Genomic DNA, 24,563 nt, shown 5'->3' with positions numbered 1-24,563 from the left:
ATTTCTAATAAAATAGCCTATATTAAATATTAATGGGTCACTTTTTGGTCTTCTGTGCAGCTGGAAATCTCACAGGATAGAGGGCATTGTGCTAGTCCTTAGTCGTGTAGGACACTGACCTCTGCATCTGTGTAGGGGCATGAAGAGAGAAACACAACACCTCTGCAGGTCCCAGGCTGCCTGGCAAGGTTTTGGATGGATCCTCATACCCCAGAACCAGAAGTCTTCCTTGATGCTGGTCTTGGGGACATGTTATCGTGCCTCCCGTGTCTCTGCTGGAGACCCATTTCCTACCTGCATCAAAATCTGAAGTCTTTCATCGTCTTGTGGTTGAGCAGCCATCGGCTTGTGCCCAGCAAAAACACGGCTGCCTGTCTTTCTCCTGTCCCTCTGGCGGCTCCCCGTATCTCTGATAGTCCCGCACACCCCTTCACCCACCCCACCGCCCTCCAGCCCCCCGCCCCTCCATCCCACCACCTCCATCCTCGCCCCACGGTGTCACCTGGGCAGCGGCTCCCGCCGGCGCCTCCCCCGGGCTCCCGTCCAAGCCCGCGCTCTGCCGCTTGCAGATTCTTTCTGCAGCACGTCTCTGAGATATGGCCTTCCTTACCCATCTGTACAGCTAAAACTCTTGTCAAGACTCTCAGCGTTTCACATCTCAATTACTGCAAAATCCTTCTCCCTGCTTGGCAAAGGCAGCCTCAGCCAGCGCTTCCTCTTCCATCTCCCTGCCCAGCCACCACCTCACCCGCCAACCGCAGCTTAAAGCCATTTATGCACCAAAGGATCACGCACAAACACCTCCTAGCAGTTATTTTGCTGCCACCCCTCGCTGGCAGTCTCAGAGCAGTGGTGAAGACGCGGGTGCGGTTTTACAGGTCTCCCCTTCTCACAGCCATTAGGACCTGGGAGCTGGGGTGATCTCGCCACAACGCTGAGATAAAACGAGGCAGCCGGGGCCGAACCCCGCCACAGCGTGGCACTGCCTCTCCCGTGGCTCTGTACGTGCTCATCTCTTCCTCCCTCGTCCTCTCCTCCCAGAGCTGCTCCTCTCCTTCCTTCCCCTCCTCCTGCTTCTCCCTTCCCCTTCATCTCCCCTCCGTGGTGTGAGGAAGCCTGTAGCTGGCTCCTGCGCTTCTCTCCTATTTATCCGCAGGTCTGCACAGCTTTTACTTAGTGTTTTCTACCCTGAAGATGACAGCAAACTGAGAGTTTAAACAAATTTGGCTTAAGGTGCTTTAATGAAAAATTAACGGTTTTAATACTGGCTTAACCATCAAAAGAAGAACATTAATGTTTAATATCTAAACAACACGTCTTCACAATAATTCCACCACATTTCACATAGAGGATCCACAGCGAATGCCTAGGGTAAGGCAATAAAAAACCCCAACAGTAACACTAGTTACTGTCTTAACCCCTTACTGACTGCCTTCCCTAGTCTACACAATGATCTTTTACAAAGAGAATTGAGACATTTTTCAGTGACGTGTCCTCCTTTCGTCAGCCACAGCGAAAGGTAAGAATATTAGACTTCGGATCATAGCCCTGACTCCTCAAGCCTTTTCAAGACCAGGGATATGAAAATGTTATGTAAATGAGTTGCCCTTTAAATGCATCTTTAGGAAAAAAAAGAAGAAAAAAAAAAAAGAAAGGCAACACCACATCACTGGAGAAAGACTGAATTGACATTTCATCTTCAGTGCATACTGTCCAGGTACGGGTCTCAAAGAAAAGCTTCAAATGATAAGGAATGGCTCCAGCATCTGTATATTTTTGAAGTCTCCCCAAATTACTACATGCTAAAGGGACTTCTTGCCTTGAAATCGCAGTACGCCTCGCAGACAGCCTGGGATGGGGTCCGTAACTCCTGCCCCTCTGCAGCCCCGGCTGAGGGCCGAGCATCACCCAGCTGATATAATGATTTCTTAAACTGTGAGGACGTTTAATTTGAGACAGGAGTCTCACTGAAGTAAATCTCTGCCCATAAAAGTGTATGATCCAGCTGGATAGCAAGAAAACAAATCACATGCACTGCAATACAGAGGAAAGAAACTACAATGTTTCCAGATGCATATTACAGGAAAATAATTAAATAGCAGCCCTGGAAGTAGACATCACAGTTGAAGTAGATAAATAAGAAAGCTTTGTTGATGTGAACCCAGAAATAAAGCAGAGGAGGAAAGCACTTAAATATAAAAAGTCATCAAAGAAGTTGCGTGTCTGCCTTGATCGTGCTTCCAGAAAGTTTCTAGGTCACATGTCCGTGCAGTTTTCCTTTCAAACCTGAATTCTGTAACACAATAAATATTAGGCACGAAAAGATGGACAGCCAAAGCAGAATGCAGGCAAGGATTCTCAGACCAAGACATGAAACATTGCCTGAAAATTCAGGTTAAAATGTCTCTGTGCTCTTCACGTGGCGCACATGAGCAGCAAAATATACCAGTAGGGAAAGCAGCAGAGTGAGGCTTTCTCAGCCCCAGCCTGGGACTGCTGCAGGCACTGACTGCTCCACCGCCCCCTGCACCACGAGGTCATGTGCCAGGGTGCTCTGATTCACGAGGCAGAACATGCTGTTAAGATCAAGGATGTTCTTTTAAGAGCTACCATGTCCAGGCAGTTGTGGAATATAACTGATGAAGGTTAATGTCAATTTTAATTGGCACTCTTCCTGGAGCGGCTCAGAGGACTCTTCGTATGAAGCCTGATAGCCTCCAGCTTCCACTCCCAAAGTCCTGACATCCCCACGCAGCCAGAGCCTTCTTACTGGTGGCTACCACCCAACCTCAGTCCTGTGAGGCTGCAAATGACTCCATGAGTGGAAAATTACACAGCAAATATCCTCCAGTCCAACTCTTTGCAGCATTATCCTTTACCCAACTGTCTTTAGGGTTGTGTAGGTTCCTATGATACCCTTAAGCTCTCCACAAACTGAGAGTACCCCTTCTTTTTCTTCTTCCTGTGAATTATTGTGCCCACAGCTCCCAGTAGAGCAGACTTTCCTCCACAGCCGGGCTGACACCCCTGTGATGGGACCATTTCTGCAGGGGGTTGAGGAAGTGTACTGCTTAGACCACAACCAAGTGTAGAGCATGCTGTCCTTTCCTTGTGCAGCTGTGCACAGTGCAGCACAGAGGGGCTTGCTCCACTGCTGCGACTCCTGGCAGCTGCCACAATTCAAATAACGAGTAGGGTGAACACATTTTTCAATGGGAATCGGTGATACACAAGCCCCATCCGTATTATGGCTAATTCCACTTTCCTCGGCTATCATTCCCCCCCTGGTAATTGCTGCCCCATCTGAATGGTCTTTGGTGAGTGGAAAGCCCCATGTTGGGGACCTCAGAAGAGCAATGTTGGGACGCGGTGTGATGCTCATGACGCTTGCTTTGATGCCGAGCAGCAGCTTTATATCGGGTTCAGATTCCCACTGCTCTGAATCACATTCAGCAGAAGTGTTACAATTGCAAGCTAAAGCCTTTTATCTGAGTTTTCTCAGCTGTTTCCACAAATTTTCACTGGTGGCAGGTACTAGGACAGGATGCTGCTGCTTCCCTGCAGGGGCAGGTGATACCTGCTAGTTTAGGATGTATTCCATTAGCATGCGGGGCCAGGAAAATGTCAACCGAGAAAGGAGGGCAGGAGTGGCCTTAAATGCACTCACTGAACTACTCTGGTAGGGAAAGCATTTACTTCATTCAGTTGCTTGTCACAGCTTTTTTGTGTTGGTGCCATACACAAATATGCACTTAGAGCCTCTTTTGCACACTCCTGCAAACTGTTCCTATTAGGTAGCGGACCCTAGACTCGATGTCAGTTTGCAGTGCAAGCAAACAATATTTAATCCAAGGACTTTTTACTGTGTATTAACTTTTCAAAGAGCTTCACATGAAAGCCTACATTGTTTCTAAGTGCTAGACATTTTCCTTCTCTAAAGTTTCTAACACGGAACTTCTGCTGGGTTTTGGATTCAGGTCTTGTCGGCTCCTTGGCTGCCAAAATGACTTTTGTGAAGCAGATAAAACTTGGAATAGATCTGGTTCAACCTTTACAGCCAGCTCCTACGCCTATGAAGTTTCTGAAACAAAACCCAGAGTCTCTGGGGGAAAAAAAAAAAAGAAAAAAAAACACGTCGCTCGGTTCTCAGAGTCGGGTTTTATAGTCAGGGTTCATCGCAGCCCTAAAATCAGCGAGCAAAGTGAAACCCCCTGCTAAACTTGCCTTTTATTCCTTCTGCCTCTCAAGGTGCACCCACCTCAAGGCGCTGGCGGGCACTTCGCACCGCGGGGCCGCTAACAAAGGCACAAAGCGGGCGGCCAGGAAATCTGAGCGGTGTGAAATCACTCCCCGTTGACCTGAGGTTTCAGCGGCCCTCTGTGTCCATCCAAGCACAGGAAATTTGCCTGTGCCGTTTAGGAGCTGGAGAGAAGCATGACCTGGCAGAGCACGGCACTAAAAACAAAAAGAAGCCCATTAATGCCGCCTCCTGCGTTAACCTGCCCCAAAACCAGAGGCCGCCCCGACCCCCCGGCTCCCCCCGCCCGCCCTCAGGAGCCGCCGGCCCGGCCCCGCTGCCCCCCGGCAGGGCTCGGGGCGCGGCCCCCGGCCCCCGGCCCGGCCCCGGGCTCCTCCCGCGGTGCCCCCGCTGCGGCTGCGGGCCCCGGCCCGGCCCGGGGAGCCCCGCGGCACCAGCCCCGCGGCCAGGCCGGCCCCGCCCCGCCGCCCGGCGCCGGGATCCCGCAACGGCGGGCGGTGAGGGACCCCTAGCGTCCGAGCCGCCCGGGCCCGGCTCCCATCGCCGGGGCTGCGGCACCCTCTGCTGCTCGCCCGCCGCATCCCCGGCCCCGCCGGCAGGAACGGAGGGCGGCTGGCGGCGGGGATGCGAGCCCCGAGTGTCCTGCGCCACGGCAGGGCCCTGGTCGCGACAGGGAGCCGGTGCGGCCGATCAGCGGGGCCCCTTGTAAAGGCAGAATCGGGAATTGGCAGCCAATTAATTAGCCTCTGCTAATTAACAGCACCGGGCCCAGCGCCTTCCTCAGAGGGGTGCGGACACCCCCGAGGCCCCTTGCCTCCTCCGAGGGAAGAGAGCAAGGGCCGGGGCAGCCGCCTCCCTGTGCAGGGCTCCTACACCTCAGCTGATGGCGAAAAATAAAACATGTGCAGTTCAACACACTACACGTGGCCTCGGGTCTCATTCCTCTGCGGCTAGGTAGCACCTCGGGTGCTGACAATCTTCCCTGACCCCATCTTTGTCCCTATCCAGCCTCACACCACATGGCAGAGTCACATGGAAAGCACAGGGAGAGCAAAATCTGAGGGGTTTCCCATCAGGAAAACCCAAAAAGGGCCTGCAACGCTTGGCAAGAAGGTGTTGACACCACCTCACGCCTGGCCTCCACCAGAGAGAGGCTACTGCCAAGCCACCAGAAAGGCCAGCCTTGCCAAAACCAATGGTTTTGAAACGGTCAGTGGCATCGTGAGGGTTTTTGTCTAGGAAAGGGAGGGAGGGCACGGCAATGGGCTCCCTCGTGGCATGGGGGAGCGAAGAGGCTGTTCTCTGCGCTGACTGGAGGCAGAGGCAGAAGTGGTGCGCTCAGCGAGGCGGTGAGGTGCCTCCACCTGTGAGATACATTGCCCGCCCTTCCCAGCCAGCCAGGTAACTTGGTGGTTATAGCGGAGTACCTCAGAGAACTTAAAGTGTGTTTTTTGAGACTGGGGAGCCTGAGCAAAACAGCAGCCTGGTGAGCCCCCCAGAACTGCTTCTGCAAAGCAGCCAGAGGAGCTGCAGAGCCAGCAGTAGCCATGGTGCTGGAGCCAGAGCCTTGACTGGATCCTGCTCATCCTGCCGGGGCACAGGAGTCTGCCACTCTGCCCCTCCGTGCAGGCACCGTCTTGCTCCCATCCACCCCACAGCCCAGCGCCTGCCCAAAATCATCACCCCAGGCAGCTGCTGAGCACACGGCAAATGCACCACACCTACATCTGGGTATTTACAGGCTCTCGTAACTCTCCTGTCCTTCCTTGTTCTCCACCAGCCTGACGAAACACCCAGCGCTTCAACAAGGCCATTGCTGTTTCCTGCCCCTTGTCGCCTCTTGTTTGAGCTCAGAGATTTGGCTGCTGATGTGCAAATAGGTGCATAACTCTGTGTTCTTTATTTTGTGTGAAGCGGAGCTGGAAAAACTTACTTAAAATAAAGAGAGGGGTCAGTTTGTTTTCCCATCTTAGAAGGTAATGCTTGTCTTGCCCCGCTTTAGTCTTGCGCTGCTTTATTCTTGGTAAACCTGCATGGATGACAGAAGAGCTTGTCAGATTGAGACATGGGAGGAAAAAAGTGAGTGTAATTGATTTGCAGGAAAGTTACTTTATTGTATTTTTGTGGTTTTGGCTGTGCCTTGAGCTTTCTTTTAGACCTGTGTCTCGTATTTGGGACATGCATGAGAGATGAGGCAGTCTCACAGGCCAGCTCCCTGAGACCCGAATCAATGTTCCTGGAAAACAAACCTCACAGGGAAGATGAATTTTGTGACCAGGATATTCCTGTTAATTTTACTTAGAAAAATAAAAAACACTTTGTCCTACCAGCTATATATCGCAAGTAATGAAGAAAGGGCGTGCTGTTTTTTTCCACAGAATGCCCCCTTGAACAGGTGAAGAGGAGTGGAAGATGTAAGTGAGGAGGAGGAGCAGCACAGTACTGCATGCCAATGCCATGCTCCCTGATGGATCTCCCCACCTTTACGTGAGAGATGCACACGCACATGCACACGTGGCCTGGTAGCACAGCAGAGAAAGATCACCCGAGGCGGGGCTGCCTCCGAGCTGAGCCGCACACCCCCAGGTACACGCAGTACTCATGCACTCTCTGCTGCAGCAGCCGGATGGAGAACATCACTGGGTGGAAAACATCATCTTAAATGCAAGGCAGCATGATGCCTGGTGGGGCTGGAATATGGCGGAGGTGTTGGGTGGTGTTTGGGGATGGGGATGTGCTGGCAGTCCTGGGGAAATATCCAGCGGCTCCTGTGAGGAGGCCCTGATAAGTGGTGGGTAGGGTGCGGGCTTGTGGCAGGATGTACTACACAGTCCTCAAATCCCTGAGTGTGACAAAAACTGTGAGGCCCCGTCGGCTGCACCATGGAGAAGATGCAAGCAAGGATGCAGAAGTGCCAAAAGGGACACAGAGAGCAGGAGAGGAGAAGACAGCTGGGGGCGTTTCTGGAGGATGCAGCCAAGAACTTTGTTTCTGACCTCACAGAAGTGCACAGAGGACAGCGTGCAAAGGGCTAGGAATGCATCTGGGGGAAATGTGGCAAAGCAGGTGCTTGCTGCCTGCCTCTGGGCATCCTGGAGATGGGGTGGAAAGCAGAACAGAGTGCTCTGCTCACCACTGCCCTCCTGGCTGGATGCTACAACCCCCAAGGCCATGGTCAGGAGGAGCACGGAGACTGTGTTTCAGTCACTTGAAACACAGAGAACCAGACCGGAGAGGGGATGGAAATGTGGGGCGAGGCTCCGTCTGTGTCGTGAGGGGATGCTGGGCTCACTGCTAGCTCCACGTTTTCCTTTCCTTTCCCTGCTGGTGTGAGAAAATGCACGCTGCATTTGTTCGGCTGCCAGGAGGATGGCAGCTCAAGCACCATCTTGCTAGCTTTGCTGTGTGTCTTTTCCCACAGCATTGCTTTAAATAATGAACGGAGTCATGATCCACCAGCTGGATTAGATGGTATGAACTTATCTGGCTTAAACCCAATGGTGATATATTTGGTCTCATTATTTTATTCACAAATGCCACAAAACAGCACAAGATATTTCTTTTTTCCTCCAAAATACTCTTTTTTCTTTTAGTGCTGACATTTATTTGCAGTAAGATTTGCACCGAACAGCCTGTGCCAGGCCAAATTTGTCAGACAGGCGTGCCTGCATGCCTGGTTTGTCCCACGAAATCAGGTGTGGAAGTCGTACACCCTGGTCCTGCCAGGGGACAGCGAGTGCTCCCCAGCCAGCAGGGTGACCCCTCACAGGGAGGTGCTGAAGAGCCGAGGGAGGGCAGCCGGTGCTTTGCAAAAGCTGAAGGGACCAAGGGAGCAGAGCTCGTGGAGGGGTAAGAAATGCCCTGAGCACAGGATGAGGAGAGGGCAGAAGCCTTACTGTGGCTACTTCCAGCATGCAGCACTGCGGCTCCTGCAGAGCCTGGCGCTGCCGGAGAGCCATGGGATCGCCTGGGAGCGGGCGCTGGTGTCCGGCCACCTGGCGAAGTGCAAGAACAGATTCACAAAGAGATGCAAGTCACCTGGGACAGTCCTCAAATGATGGTAGTGCTCATCAGCTTCAAAATTACAATTTAGTTGCGATAAAAGTGCAAGAAAGGAGGTGCTGGGCAGGAAGCTTTACCCAGGCGTCCTGGCAAGATCACGCCATGTAACAAGTCAGCCCAGCCCCCAGGCAACGTCTTGCTGCTCTGCTTCCAGAAACAGTCAGTGCCTGCACTGGGCATTTCATCTGACAATCCAGAGAGAAAGGGAGAGTAGGGAAGCAGAAACCTACAATATTTGAAAAGACTTTTGTTTTGTGTTTGTTTTTTTTTCCTTTTGCTTTTTGTTCCCTATAGTCTTAGGCCAGTACGTGTGATTGTGCTGAGTCTGCTATTTGGAGGAGTTGCTGAAAAGTAAAGAGCAAGCTCAGGAACATCTGGAAAAAACATGAGCAAAACAAATCTAAAAAGCAAAATCAGGCTCTCCCCATTCTGTTTTTTATTAAACTGAGAAAGGGAAGAGAGTGCTTCATGTATTCAGCCATTTAGGTGCAGTGTGCTCAGCGCTGCCTGGCTGAGCCTGAGCACCACTCTGCAAATATCAGCAGTCTCTTCAGTTAAGCAAGAGCTCTCAGAGTCTAATTTTAAGTGCTCATTATGTGTGTTCCTCAGTGGCAGTCATGTAATTAGGGGAAGAACAAGGCCAAGGGTGCCTGGTGTCTCTTCCAGACAGGTCTGCCCAACGCCCCGCAGCACCACGGGACCACGCTGCTGGAGCTCACCTCTGCTGCCACAGCCGGGCCTCCTGACTAACAGCCCATCCCAAGCGGCTGTCTTAATCCTCTGTACGGATCCAATGATTTAGGGTGAAGCTTCAGAGAGCATTCATTTTTATTTTTTTTCCTAATATTTCAGTCTCTAGCAGACACAGGGACATTTTACAGACTCATAAAAATGCCTCCAAGACTGACGAGCTCCTCTGATGGCAGTGGCCGCCATCCCCAGGCACTTCACAGACCACAGTGACACGTTTGGACCTCATGAGAACACAGCTGAAGCACTCCCAGCTCCGGGGCTATACGCAGTGGCTGCTTGAGTGCCTGTGGTTTAACAACAACATGGGAAAATCCCGTGCAGGAAGGGGATGATGCCTCTTGTTTGCAGTGTAATCGGGAAGCAGAATCGGGGAAGCTGGAGCACATTTCCATACACACCCCTGGGATACGCTTGGGATGCGGGAGTTTATGAAAGTCCTGCAAGAAGCACTGCTGGATCTTCAGTGGCCACAGGTGGCCAGGATTTTGGTTGCACGGTATTCGAAAACTCTTCACTAAAAGGAAGGCCAGCCTGTTTTCTCCACTGGGACATTTCCTATCCCCCTGGCTCCTGATGCAAGCCACGGGCCGTCTGTGTGGTAAGATGTCCCTCTTGCTTTCTGTGTTACAGAGATGAGGAACGAGAACTGGACCCCCCAGCTAGCATGACGCAAGGCCTCTCCAGCGCTAACTGCTCAGCGCAGTCATACAAGGCGACAGGCAAAGGTTTCAGGAGCGTTTTAAAACTGTCAGATAATCGATACAGAGGCAGAGGAGCAGTGGTGGGGTTCACAGCTAAATGGATAAGGTGTCGTGTCACGTTTGACCTATTTCACAGCATCAGCATCATTTCTGCCCCAGTTATCTTTTAAGAGACATCACTGGATCCCGCTGCTGCTGGAGAACAAGAAGTAAACACCACAGTCTTCCACCGAGGTGTTAAATGGGCTCCACCACAGGTTCAATTAGCAAGCCCCAGCGTAACTCTTCTCTAATATTTCTAAAGAAAAACTGAAGAAAAGAAAAAGAATTGTCTGCAACCATCGCTCGGGGCAGACTGTCAGCAGTGTGCTGGCTGCCACATACCCATAGGTGCACCCAGCCAGCTTCCCCAGCACTCAGCTCACTCTCAGGCGGCCTTGCCCTACAGGAGAACAGGGCAGGGCTCCATCTTTGTGCTCCCACAGCCACTACAGGATGATCACTGACGAATTCGAGACCCCAGCAACCTGCCAGGCTGGAGCAGGTAGGCAAAGCAGGCAGAATCAATGCCCTAGGAGTGCAGCAAGCCTAGTTTGCCTTGTAAAATGAGTTTGTGCTTCTGGAAAAACAAAGTCATGCTGACCAGCAGGTATTTGCATGGTCCTGCCCAGAAAAGTTTTGCTTGCTGCCAAGCTTTCTGTCCCACCACCTGTGGAAGGTCAGCCCTGTACACCATCGCCTACAACTGGGAGGAGGTGCTGGACTAGGTGATTCCCAGACGTACCCTGCCAAAGCGTTATATATGGGGTGTAAGGACTGGGTTAATGAATGGGTGGGCAACAAAGAGCTGGTCCAGATGAACCGGGGGCGGAAGGCAAAAGCAGCCACAAAGGACACTTCTTCAACCTGCCCCAGCACCTGCATGCGTGGCACCCCAGGATGCGAGTGCTCCCAGTTTTGTATGTTTTGGTGCTTGGTAGCACACGGCTGCTAAAGGGTTCTCGCTCCCAGCTGGGGCACAGACCAGCCCTTGTACCCAAGGTGAAATGCAGACACGTCAAGGAGCAAGACCTCCCCTGCTGCTGCACCAAGTGCTTTTCACCATTAGGGTCCCCGCCATGCACTAAACAGTTTCCTCCTTAGGAAATGGATGTGTTCAAGGATCCCTTGCTGCAGGGCAAAGGCCAGAACCAGGACATGTGGAAACCCAGGCAGCAATCTGTATCTCCGCTTTGACACGCAGAACCAGTCCCCTGCATGCTAGGCTGAAACATGAGTGAGTGATGTCGCTTGGATCCCTGCCTGGCATTCAGCGCTCTCTGCTTTATCGGCCAGGAACAAAGACCTTTCAGCTACGCGCTACTTCAGCTGCGTGTCAGAATCGTAGCCAGTGGGGCTGGAAGTGCCTCCAGAGGCCTGTCTCACCAGGAATGGTGATGACAGGAGGGAGCTCCTCCTGCTTTGGGGTCTGCACACCTCGGTGCTGTCCTCCCACGCCGTCCAGGCACAGTAGCGCAGATTCAGATTCAATGTGAAGTGAATTAGGTGTGGTTACTGCTGGGCAGGTGAATGAATGGGGCTTGGACCCCTACCACTGCGTGTCCTGCTCCTGGATGCCTCCGTGCCTAATGTGCTCCCTGTAGCACCACTTTTTGCTTCTGCAGTGCTCCTTTTGCAGCTGCAATGCTTGTAACACCTCCCTCCTTTATGGCTCCTAGTTAACACTGCACCCGAGCTCACGTGGGTTTGGACTTACCTTTTCTTCCCAGATGTTTTTGCACAAAGGAACAGAACTGCAAGGACTGAGTGTCTTTGAGAACATCACCTTCAGCCAAGCAGGCTGGAAAGTTCAGGAGTCATTTGGAGGGAGCTAACAGTGATCATCTAGGCTTTGTTTCTAGGCTTTCAAAAACCCACAGGCTAAAAGGTACGGATGCTTCTTTCACACTTACGGTCCCCTTGCCCGTTCTCCCTGATTTGGCCAGCTCATGCTCTCACCCTTCCTCTCTCATCCGCGCAGAAGTGTGCCAGGCACCAAGACCCTCCCAGCACCACCCCTCAGCACTAAAACAGCCTCAGCATCCAGACTTTCTCCTCAGCCACCCTGCGTTCCCCAGGGGGCCCAACATCTTGCTGCAGTTACAGACCAGTTTGAGCTAGTTTTCCAGTTTCCAGCTCCTCTCCCCCGGCTGCTACAACCAGAAAGCCAGGCAGGTTTCTCCGGGGTAGGAACCGACTCCTCTGCATGCCCTGGGTTTGCTCCTGCTTCTGCCTCCCGGATCCCCCTGCACCCGGTGCCACTACCCGAGCATTTTCCTTTTCAGAAGTAAGGACAGCATATGTCTGGATCTGCAATTACAAGTTGTATCTTTGTGAATCGCCAAGAAAAGAATGCTCCTTGATCCAGCCCATGTGTTGCTTCTCCCCCCTGGTGCCAGCGCATATGATCTGAGCGAGGCACCCAGCCTACCTCTGCGGAGGGGAGCTCTGCTCAAAGTCGCACTCGGGCGCGAGAGCTGAGAATAACGCAGTGCTGCTCCCCTTCCTCTATCTCGACGCAAAAAGCAGGGAGCAGGCCTGGACTGCCATGCTCCCGTGCACATTTGTAGGTGCAGGGCAGCCTTCCAGGGGGCAGGAGCAGGCGAAGGCAGAGCCGTCTTGGTGCGAGGAGTGGCCGTGGGTGCTGGGAGATGCAGAGCCCGGCACCATTCTGCCTGGGTGCGCCTGCACCGGCGGCTTTTCCAGAGCTGCTGCTTACTTTAAGCCACTTATTCTATTATCATCCAGGGGGAATTTTTTTTTTCCCAGCTGAAGAACATTAATGGCATTAAAATAATAAGAGATTTAGAGCATCCCTGTGTTTATACAGTGACATGCCACAGTGACAGCCTCAATATAAATAGCTAAACACTGAGATAACTAAACACTTAGGCTGATGAAAAAAAATACCAACATTTTTCCCATTCCAAATTCTTTAGAGTAATCTCATTTGACCTCCAGCACAATGCATGCTTTAATGGTGCCTGAATAATTACTAGGCAAGGAATTAACTCCCACAGTGGGTTAACACACTCACTTTCACCCAGAAGACCGGGTCTCAATCCTGAATAAATCAAATGGATTTGGTGATCTCATTCCCGTTCCTCCCGGCCCTTTGTTCACATGCCACGATTTGATACAGCCTGTGGCCTCGTGCGGAGAGAGGCCTGGCATTTGGCTACCAGAGATGCTGCAGGTCAGAGGCGGGGCACATTAGCAAAAGCCAGAAAGCCCCCCCTGATGCAGGGGTCCTGGCCCCATCCCTTCACAGCCCCTGAAAGAGCAGGAGTCGGGTACGGAGCGCTTCTGGAGAGCGGCAGCACTGACACACCACCTCCGGGAAGCCGAATGCGAGCTGCTGTCAGACACCTTGATGTCAAAAAAAAAAAAAACACTATTTTTGACTGTGCAGCAGATGTTTGAAGAAAACTGCCTCAGTGTGACCAGCTGCAGATTTGTCTCGCCAGTTTTACAAGTGGGAGAGCAAACGGGATTCGTGTAACCTGTGGGAGGGCAGGGGGAGGTCTTCACCAGGTGGCTTTGCTGGCAGCGTTTTGCGTGTCCTATGGAAACCCTGCACCTACAAAGCAGGGAACTTGCAGAAAAAGAAAAAAAAAGTTCTTCTCATGCCCTGTATTTCCTGCATTTCTTTTATGCTTGCTGCTGAGGACACTCGGACAAAGTGGGAACCTCTGAGTGGTGTTTTCAAATCCTGTTACCGAAAGCTAAATGCCTGGCACCCGTACTGAGGCCCAAAAATGACATCAGTGGAAGAACAAGTGCTCGGTGACTACAAAAATCACATCATTTCTGCCTACAGGCTCTGCTGGGGTTAAACAAATTGAAAGGCTGCTTTGTTTTCGTCTTCTTTTTTTATTATTATTTACTTATTTAATATCTCCTGGTAGGACCATACCCAAAGCACAGTCAGTAACACCACAGACAATTGATGTGGAAATAACTGAGTCAGAATACTCTATTATTTCACTTTTAAAAACGTAGGCAGCCAAATTCAAAGGCCAGTGAAGCAAAGAGCATGTTTCCACGCAAATATAACTGCTATTAACAACAACGTGTGGCTGGCACTCCATCCCAAATCAGACAGAAAGAGAAATGCACTCAGAACTTTTCTGTGAATCCTCGTTCAGAGTGTAAATACACTAGGAATAAATGCTTTTTAAAAGATTAGTACGGACAAGTTTTAACAAGTCTAATTTTTTCTTTTCCTGAAGGTGATGTTGGCTGCGGCCTGGAGGCCTGCAGCATGATGTGAGGACAGCTTCAGACAGCTAAGCAGTGCTTTTGCCGGGGACAGCCCGGTCACACAGGAGTCCGTAGGAGCTCATGCCCTTATTTAAATAGCAATGGCATGTCATCCCATCTTTTGATGTTCTTGACGTGCATGTTAATAAGACAATCTTTTCCGGCAACACAAGGTACTGAAACACTCAGAAAATGGTTTGGGTGCTGGTTAGCAAACCAGGGAGCACTCCCGGCACAGCAGGATGTCCTTCCTGCCCCGACCTCGTTTCATGTGTGAAACATACGGAGCACGTTCGCGCAGCTGAATTACGGAGCCCAAATGGCGTCTGTGGCTCTGTGGAGCCAAAGGGACTTGAGCCCTTCCCCTCTGTAGCACAGATCCTGCCTGTGAGCTGGGGCTGGAGACCGCCGTGAGCTGCTGCTGAGCTGCGAGCACACCCTGGTGCTGCCTGAGGAGTCGGAGAAGTACCTGCAGGTGGGTGCAGAGGCATGGGGGTGAGCTGCCCATCCCCATAACATGCTCCAGCTGGGAAGGGTGACACCGTGGGGAACAGCACAAGCTCACCCTGGCCCAGCACAGCTCGTCACGCACCACCAGAGCTCCTGAGTGAGAGGCCGGGGTCAGGAACAAGGAGCTCTTCACAAATGTTTCTGCACCACGAGGTCTCCGTGAGGTTGGCCCACACACAGCTCTGCGGCCGAGGGAGCCAAGGTGGAACAAAACGCTCCAAAACCCCCAGGCAATGGGTTCCCGTGCAGGGTGGCAAGCTGCAAAGCTTTGCTTCCACCCCGTGCCTCCGGGCAGGGCTGGCCGCACCGCCCCGGCAGCCCCGCACTCCACGCTGTGCACGCTCTCCCTGTTTGCACACACGGATTTAAAGCATCTCCCCCGGTTTCTCCGCAAATTGCTGCATTCAGATGAAGTGGCAGCTGCTGTAATTAAGACACAGTTAATTACATATCCCCTTAATTGCGATGATAGGATTTTGTCAATTTGGTAAATAAGAATTGTGAGGTTTCTTCCGGCAAGTTGAGCCCCGGCGCGGCTTGAGCACGCCTGGCTTTGTCACCCAGCGAACGCCGACCCCAGGCTGGGCGCCGGCAAAGGCGAGGGCAGGTGCTCTCCTCGGCTAAGGGAGAGCCCAGCTTGCAGAGTCCAGACCTGCCCTCAGGAGTGGCTGCGAAAACTACCTTGCAGGCTGCTTTCTGAAGGGCGTCTGATCCGTTTCCTTGCTGTGCTGAACCTATCGATCACTCTTCCTCTGCTAAAATGCCAGCCCAGCAAATCCTGGGGCTGCAGAGGCACCGCTCGGGTGCTTGTCCTCAGCACCAGCGTGCTGCAGCCCCAGTGCTGACGGCTGCTTTTCGGGGACGAGTCCCCACCCGTGCCAAGGTGACCGGGTGCCCACAGTGCTGCCTGAGGGGAGAGACACCGAAGACAAAAGGGCTACAAAATGGAGGGACTGACTCGGACCTTCACAGCCTGTTTCTGGATGACAGCTGAGTCGGGCTCTCCAGCAGTGACCACAGCCCTGGACGTGCTGTGGAGCCAGGGGGATGCCGAGGTGAGGGAGAGGTAACAGGTACGGGACGTGCAGGATTTTTGGAACCGCTTTCCAGTGACTCAGTACACAGAGCCGCCATCCACGTTAATTAATGGACTGCGGCTGACTGAACAAGTACACTCAGGCTGTTCTCACACAAAAAGCAGCGGCACAAAAAATCATCTAACCAGAGAAGATAAACTACAATCACCTTAGGCTTGATCATTAGTTACAAATAAGTCATGGTTAGTTAGAAATTGATGAAAATGTTGTTTGTATTTGCCTCCCAACCCCTTATCCAATGGGCAAACCCAACCTGTCTCCTGAGGAGATGTGGGGAACAGCGGGCTGAGCCCTCACACCGGACCCCCTGCTGGCCCAGCGTGAAGCCATGGGCGGTAGTGGGAGAAGGCCCCTGCCCCTCGCCTGGTGCTCCCCCACTGCTCCTTGGGGCCTTCATGGAGCCACGTCCACAGGGACCTCCTCGCCCATCCTCTGCCTGCTGAGGCTGGCACAATCATGAGGTGAAGATCAGGATGTTTTCTTCAAGTATTAGCAAGCCGCTGGTATCAGCTCAACCGGCAACGCGTTTCAGCTTGCAGGATGCCTTCATGAGCAAGGAAGGAACGTGGTCTAGGTAGACCTGCGCTGGGGTAGGTGCAGAGTGGGAAAAGGGGAAAAAAATCGCATCCCAGAAAGTGATTCACCATCAAAACAGCAAAACGCATTCAGCGAGAGGCTCTGCTTCCATACAGTTCACGTTCTTCGTTACTGAAGTCAGCAACAGAAGAGAGAATACACTTCGTAAAGTGCAGGTGTTGCAAAGCTGAGAGGAGCTGCACGGATGCTAGAGAGCAGAATAACAGTTCAAAATGGCTTCAACAAACCAGAGAAATGGTCTGAGAAAAATAGGTGCAATGCAGCGAGGCTCTAGGCAAGACTCTACCTGTAAACAAAAATGAAGTATCGACAGGAAATGCAAAATGGAATGAAACATAAATCAGCAAAGCTATGGCATTGGAAAGATGGAAAACATCATACTGGAATCCAGAATTAGACTTCTTGATGCAAGATATGCGATGTCATCTATCCATTCTACTCGGTATTGCAAGCATCAGCGAACAAACTGACTTTTTATCAGGTCCCAACTTCCTGGTGACAGAGGAAAAACAAGAGTCGCAAACAGGCTCAGAGATCTCCAAGCAAATAAGGAGAAAATAGGGATTTATCAGTCTGAGGAAAAAAAAACACTACTGGGATATAGCAAATACCTGAAATATCACTGTGGAGAAAGGGGGAATAATCTGTCCTCCATGTCCATAACAAACAGCAAGCTTAAGATGACAGCAGGAAGGATCTGAGTGGATAGCAGGGGAAACTTCCTAATGGTGAAACAGAGGAGCAGATCCTCTGGGTGGTTATAAAGTCTCATGTCAGGAGGTTAAACAAGTATCTGCCTGGACTAGCGAAGGCAGAGTCCTCCCTCCCATCCCAGGCCCACACTGACCAGAGGGTCCCTCGTGGCTCTCCCTGGTTCCAGGGGTCTGTCCCAGGAGGCAAACAAAGCTCTTCCTTCTTCCCTGCCCCACCTTGTCTCTCCCGAGGTCCCCCTGTTTCACTGCTGAGATGCAGGTTGTAGCTCACATGACAGAAGGGTGTGTCAAAAAGTTCCAGACTCAAATTACACCTACACCTCTAATTCCAGAAAAGCTAAATAAAGCTATACCTTCTGTCTACAGCAAGTAAGATGCACCGAAGGGTCTAAAAAAATGTCCAAAAAATAAAAAGTTTACTCCATATCCAGCCCTGAACACTTTACTACTTGTGTCAGTCCTTTTGTGTTTTCCCATCCTTTGAATTTATTAAATCTCCCTGCTGTCAGGAGGTGCTCCTACACTCAGGCCTAGGAGTAACGTGAGGACAGTGCAGCTTGGGGACCAGAAGACACGACTGTCTAGTTCACCAAAGTCCAGCAGCACTCAGAGTGGTGGGTCGGGAGTACAGGAGCACAAGTTTCCACGAGGTCTGCTGGCAGACTAGACTTCCCCCTCCCCTGTCCAGCTCCCAGTCTCCTTAGACCCTCATCTGGAGGTATTCAAAAGACTTGTAGATGCAGTGCTCAGGGGCATGGTTTAGAGGTAGACTTGGCAGTGCCAGGTTAACGGTTGGACTCGATAACCTCAGAGATCTTTTCCAACCTGAATAACTGTGTGAGTCTGTGATTCCATCACGATCTTCAGTATGACACCAGTCCTTCATTTTATTGTGCACATGGCAACACTGCCAGCAAACTGGCTCCAGCAGCATTCAAAGACAAATCTGCAAGGCTGACAGTGCCAGGCCTGATCTCTTTGCCCCCAGCAGGGCAGGACTCCCCTGTCAGCGCCTGAAGGAAAGAAGGAAGCATCACAAAGCCAGGCACGGTGGGGGAAAAGGCTTTGTTGCATCAGCTTCACAAGGGGAACGGAATCCGGGCAGGCAGCCCCACCGCTGTGCCTGGAAGCTGTGCAGTGCCCGATCGCCCCTCTGTGATTCATCTCATCCATGAACCCACGGTGCGTGAACTTGGGAAGGAAAGCTCATGTTATAGCCTCGATCCTCACCTAATCTGTAAATAGAAAGATCACGTGGTAAAATAAACTTCACTGGGATGGACTTTCTCGATTCTGAAAAGCGGAATGGATTTCATCCTGAAAAAGGGGACCACGTCCTTCAGTGTGCCATGTTAGGTAAGTTTCAAAAACAGGATCAGGGCATTTTTAAATAGCTGCTCATTATTTAACATGAGCAGGCAGGTTACAGATGGGCCACAATTTTAATTGTATGGCTTTGGCACTTGGATATACTGCTTTTCCCTGCCTGACACAGGCTTCCTTCAGGCCTCTCCATGAATCACTTAACCTGTCTTAGGTTCTCTTGTTCCTATTGTGTTTTACATGCCTGGTCTGCTCCAACCAAAACCACGTTGCTCACAGTACACTGAGTTTTTTAATACATCATGTCTCAAAAGCTTCCAAGACCTGTAACAGAAGCTACGCATGCAAAGTTAGAAAAAAGCTGTAACCTAGGCACTCACTTGGCAAATACTAAAAATCGTCCTGGCTGCGTCCAGGATGGAGGACAACTTTTGAGATGGGAGCCTTTAAAGTATACACCAACAGACAGTGAACCCAAGGTCTGGAAGGAAGGTTGTCACTTCTGTGGGACACAGTCGCTACCGCTGGCATTACATAAGGTAAGGGGGTTGGCAACCTGAATAAATAATTCCTGTTGAAGGAAGCAATGTGCAACTTCCCTGATTTCCCAAAGAAGAGCATACGAGCAATGCTTCCTACTAGAGTCATGCTAAGGGTAAAGCCGGAGAAGAATAATCACCCACGGGGAGGAGCCGGGGAAAGGAGAAGAATCTCTGTTGGTGCTGCTGACTATGATGAGGACAACAGTTGTGCAGAACTGGCTGACAGGGATATGGAAATGTTGGTAAATATAACAGTGATTCTCAACAGCTCATATTGTGTGTGAGTGTTGGAGTTGTCACTTTTGTATGTTGTATAGCTACATTTTCCAAGATTGACTGAAATTATCTAAAGCATGAAAATACATTCTTTTGTAGACTGATTTGGATAAGGGGTTTTTACACAGTGCTCTACAACTAAGTGGAAGATGCACTACTCTTAGTTTTAGAAAAAAATCAAACTATGGACACATTCAAGGAGTTTCTAAGACAGCAGTGCCGTGATACTATTCAAAACAATAGCCTGTGACTAAGATCTCTGCTGAGAACAGCTTTTAACATCAAACTCCTCAAGCTATAATATTAATTCACACTGCAGTGAAGTAGTTGCCATGGAGTGGCCAAAACATAATTCACTGACTCTGATGGGCAACAAAATACAGAAAACATCTACTTTGTTTTCCAAATACTGGTGAGTCACTGTTTTATACATATTAGCCAAATTTCATTCCTCAGGAGGTAGAGCAAATTACTACTTAATTGTGACAAATGAGCACACCATCAGACCCACTGATATAAGGAATCAGTCTGCAAAGAAATTCTGCTTTGAGTCACAGAGCAGCACTGTTGTCCTGAATTATAAAGCACCATTTAAATAAGTTAACTAGTTCCTGCATTTATTTCTATTTTAAGACCTGCTACCTGATATTGTGCAACTCATTCTATGAGCTTCTATATCTCTGCAAAAATGCAGCATTTTGTAGAACTTCACTTTTACACATATATTGGTTCTTTTCTTCCTCTAGTCATTTCTTGGGGGATTCCCAATTGGTATGCTATTCCATAGAGGTTTTGGCTACCAAAATAGAGATTAATACACTCAGACATGTAAGCAGGTCATTTTAGGTCTATCAGTAGCTCCTTAACAAACAAATTTAACATTTTACATCACTGTTTGTAGGAATTTGTCGTGTCGTACTCTGCAAACAAGCTAAGGGAGTTTATAGATCCTGCACCGATCTTTCCACCAGGGTAAGGCTCCTGAACCATACGGCATGTGCACAGGCCAGGCTCTCAAGTTAGTTGTACAAGAAAACTGCTCGAGACCCTACCTTCTCAGACAGGTACTTTTTGTAAAGAAGCACATTCATCTGCACAAGCTCAGGTTTTTTTTGTTGCCTTTTTTTTTTTTTTCAAAAGATGCAAGATTGTACCTTGTTATCAAAGTCATTCCCTTATTTCCTAGTAAGTGCAATACTAGCATAAAAATATTTCTTTGCTTATTCATAACTGCCACATAGACAATCTGCTTTTCCACAGAATGGGCGGGATCCTGCCCTCTAGCCTCCTGCTCATACCACCACTATCTTCTGTTTGCTTGCTTTACCAGCTTAGTGGTTCGCCCAGGATGCCTATGGATTCTACCCTGGGCAACTAGGACGGGTCCACCAGGCAAACACGTCTAAAGGAAATCCAGGGTAAGCTGGCGTGTCAAAGTAAAGCCATAGGAACTTTGGAATAAACCTTTCCTGTTTACGCCTATTATGGGCAACATCACAACAACTCTAATGATTTTTTATGACTTTGGCCTAAAAGAGGAACAAGAGAATCCAGGCAGAGTAAACCAAAATTACATCCAAAGGGGTTTTGGCCATACGAGGAGTGCTGCATGTCCGGAATTTATTACATATCTGAAAATCCAGGATAGAAATTGTTGTGTACTTTTCCCCCCATAAAAATTTGTTGTATTACATATCAACTTCAAAACAAGTATACTTTTTTTTAAGTATCGTAGGCTATTTCAATTCAGAAGTCAAGGCTTTAAAAATTCTAAACTAATCCAGTTAGTTGCTTGCCTGCAAGATGCACAACCCTTATCATGCTAATTACAAGTCAGATGGAGATAATAGAACAATACTGAATTATTAAGGTCTTACTGTACATCTCAGGCTGTTAATATCTATTAGATTACAGCTGCATTATACTGAGTGCTCATTTCAGCAGGAGATTAGAAAGTACATTTATAATGCTGGCTACCCTTTGGGTAGATCATGGTATTTACATACCATATGTCAGCATGGTATTACAGAATGATTTATGCTTTTTGCCTAGACCTTTCAGTAAACTGCAGCCAGCTCCAGTAAGCTACAAAGCTGAAACTCCATTTCAACCTTTGACAATGCAGCTCTCAGGAAGTACGTTCATTTTCAAAAAATAGTGAGAAAGCCCACCAGTGACTGGTACAATCAAACTTCATACAAAGCAGCATTTGACTTGCAAGAGGGGCATAAGACAAACAAGGGAGGTTTGCTCTGCTGTAAATGTTAACCAACTTAAATTTCATTGAGAAAAAAAGTGAATAGTGTTATCTCACTTTTTTTTCCCAAAAGAGAGCTGCCACCTATCCCCCAAAGCCATATTCTCTCTCCACTACCAACACTCAAGTACCCTGGTTCCCTCTCTAATATACAGAAGGCAAACAATGGATGAGAACAAGCAAGCTACTGATAGTTGTGCATTTCGTTATTTAAAAATGATTAGTTAAACGTGCTGTACATAGTGCCAGTAACATTTTAGCTCTATGTATGCAAGTACCTGAATGTGTGAACAAATTGATTCATCACTGAAAAAACTGAGTAGTGTAAGAAAACACATTGATTTAATACATTTGATATAACAGTTCTAAAGTGGCAGTGAAGAGCATTAGGATTTAACTGAAAATTATCCATTTAAAGCTGTATTGAAAGTCTTTGAATGTGAAAGATATTTACAGGTGATATGTCAAAAGTAAGCTCATTATGTACAATCACAGTTGCAACACTCCGACCAACAAAGAATGGTATAAAATTCTAAGTACCTGAAAATTATGTGTTATCCTTGTTTGTATGTATCTGTGTGCAGCAGAGTACCTTAAGTACATAAAACCGTTATACACCAAGAGATAAGCTTGATTATTATACCACCGGGTATATTAAGATTCACTCTTTCAGAGACTAGGAGCAGTATGGGTGGGAGAAAACTCAATGGAATGAGTTATCCCTCACCTTCAATCCCAACCATTTCGCCTTTTACTTTTTCTAAACCAGCTAAGCCTCTGATTATGTTTCATTAGGGAAGCTGGTTGTGACAGCAACAGGAAACTACGATCTTCTATTAGAAAGTAGATTTCCAGGATGATGATAGACAAAAGCAGCTGTCATGCATTACATCACCGTATCTGTCTGCCACTTTATCTGAAGGGTTTGTCCATTAGCTGCACACCAAAACCCAATTACACGTGGAATACAAATGGAAAAGCTAAGCAGAAGCGTCCCCCACTTCCTCTCCCATTAGGTTAACAAAGCAGACTCACTAAACCACAGGGACATAAGGGTTACTGAATGCTGCAGTACAGCACAAACCTAGGAGTATCAACCAAGTAAGTATTTAAGTGGAAGCAAGAACAGCATGAGATCAGAATACTTTTTCTGTCAGACACCTTGACAGGTCAACCAGGGATTCACGCCTCTCCTGAAAGCATCCCTTTAGCAGGAGGGGCATTTGGTAGAGAATCGGTTTCAGGTGCTATCCTGCACTACTATCCTATCCCCTTACACACTAACGACAGAAGAGACTTCATAGAGGAAAGGAGTATACAGGAATGGCCTGAAAAATACAGACTTGCTTTTTTCAATGGCAAGCATAAGGACAGAGGTTGTGTCTTTTATGACAGCTCACTACTAACGTAGCTTGTGACAGACAACTGAAAGCTTATTATTGACTGGGGCAATTCCTTTGAGGCCAAAGGGCTCTTGACATCACAAATGGGAGGTGCTGGGGGGAAGCAAAGCAGTGTATTTTGGCTTGAAAAGAAACTATAAAAGCCTTCAAAGCGACTTAAACATTGCCACCAGTAAACACACCTACTGTTGGTACAGCACTGGGCTGTTCTTTTCTTTCATAGAATGGCTTTCTCCTCGCTTCTGTTGTTGAACACAACACGGTTTCAAGAGCAAACCACACAGTGTTTGAAAATCTTCCTAACTTTTAGCTCATTTCTACAACATTCAGGCTGGTGATCAGACATGTATCTCAGCTTGACCAAGATTTATTTCCCCACATGTACAAATGAAAGAAGGGGTAGAAAAGCAGCACTGAAAAAAGGGGAAAAATAGCAAAAAAATAGGCAGGGTATAACCTTTCTATAATCTTTTTTTTTTTGACACGAGGAAAGCAGCTGTGCAACAATCCAAGAATTAACTCATAAGCAAACTTACACAAAACTGGCATGCAGAGACAACCTAATAAGCTTTACAGATACCAAGTTTAACCACCCAAAATTGAAAAATTCTTTGTTTCAGGTCATGAGAATAAACGCACACCAACAACAGATCCTGGACCACATACTGTCTGGACAAGTACTAGTCAGAGCATGTTTTCAACCTTCCAGGCCTGCATTTGAGCGGAAGAATCAAAGAAAAATCTCAGCTGAACTTAGAAGAGGAGCATAAATCACTCTTGCATCCAAGACAATTGTTTTGTTTCTTTAACTGCACAAATATTTCATATCATTTTAGGACATTGCTATATTGCTTAGAAACCCTCTTGAGCCTGGGAATATGAATTCCTCAACTAAAAAACAAGGGTAGTTTGTACAATGGAATTACAACAGCGTGAAAATTGAAACAGACTTTAACTGTAAAGTCTCTGCTTACCAGAAGTGAGAGACTGGTACACAGTAAGCCCTCTTTTATTTACTTGCTGCAGAAGCAAAGCATTCCCTCATTTCACCCACTCCTTGAGCCAATGACGCCCCCATTCCTTGGGGTGGTAGTTTCACTGACAGCTCCTCCTACAGCTATACAGAAGACAAGAACACTTTGTAATTATTACCTATAGTTCACACTTCAGGATTTATTCCCTCCATCTCCTAGAAAATACTGTGGTTTTTAACTTTCTAAATAAACTTTGTACATTATGTGTAACAGTTCTTCTCTCATCACCCTTCTCTCATCACATATTTCAAATTCTTGGATTTGCCTTAGCTAGGGATTCATGTGATGGTTTTCTCCTGAACAGTGAGGCTGAGAGCAAAACTAGGTCCCCTAGGTCCCTATCCTCTCCCCTTCCAGAAAAAAAAAGTTTGTTGTTTTTTGTTTGTTTTGTTTTTTAAACTACTGAGGGGAATGATCCTTGCATGCAGTGCTAATACAAGGGTCTCTCAACATATCTGAGAATTTTCCAGCATTCTGTGTTATCCTCCTCTTTCCCCATCAGGCCAGTAAAATACACACACTGTTAACTGCTCTGTCACGTGCAAACAATTTAACAGGAAAATGCTCCCTACATGTCAGTAATTTTGCCCAACTCTCCTATTCCTCAGCTTGTGATGGACAATCCTATTTGATGCCAACTGGGAATATAAGCATTGCGCTGAACACTGCAGAAGCAGCAATAATCCAACAAGTCTACCCAACTGCAGACAACATGGTAATCTAAGACATAACATG

General features: G+C 48.7%; 1 non-coding gene across 4 annotated transcripts; it reads left to right on the top strand.

Annotated features, from left to right (window-relative positions):
• Positions 1 to 17,404: 17,404 nt before the first annotated feature.
• SPMIP3 (sperm microtubule inner protein 3) lies at positions 17,405 to 23,612 on the top strand. 4 transcript variants are annotated; one of them, XR_010830247.1, is made up of 4 exons: positions 17,405 to 18,349; positions 20,036 to 20,198; positions 20,395 to 20,552; positions 23,415 to 23,612. It is a non-coding gene; the product is annotated as a sperm microtubule inner protein 3 (transcript). The 4 variants fall into 4 exon arrangements; XR_010830246.1 differs by having other exon boundaries at positions 17,413 to 18,349; positions 20,465 to 20,552; XR_010830245.1 differs by having other exon boundaries at positions 17,425 to 18,349; positions 20,036 to 20,106; positions 20,465 to 20,552.
• The last annotated feature ends 951 nt before the right edge of the window (positions 23,613 to 24,563 follow it).

Source organism: Anser cygnoides, chromosome 3, assembly GCF_040182565.1.
Source record: "Anser cygnoides isolate HZ-2024a breed goose chromosome 3, Taihu_goose_T2T_genome, whole genome shotgun sequence".
NCBI lineage: Eukaryota > Metazoa > Chordata > Aves > Anseriformes > Anatidae > Anser > Anser cygnoides.
Note: the sequence above shows the minus strand (reverse complement) of the source record. Positions and strands in the feature narration are given on the sequence as shown.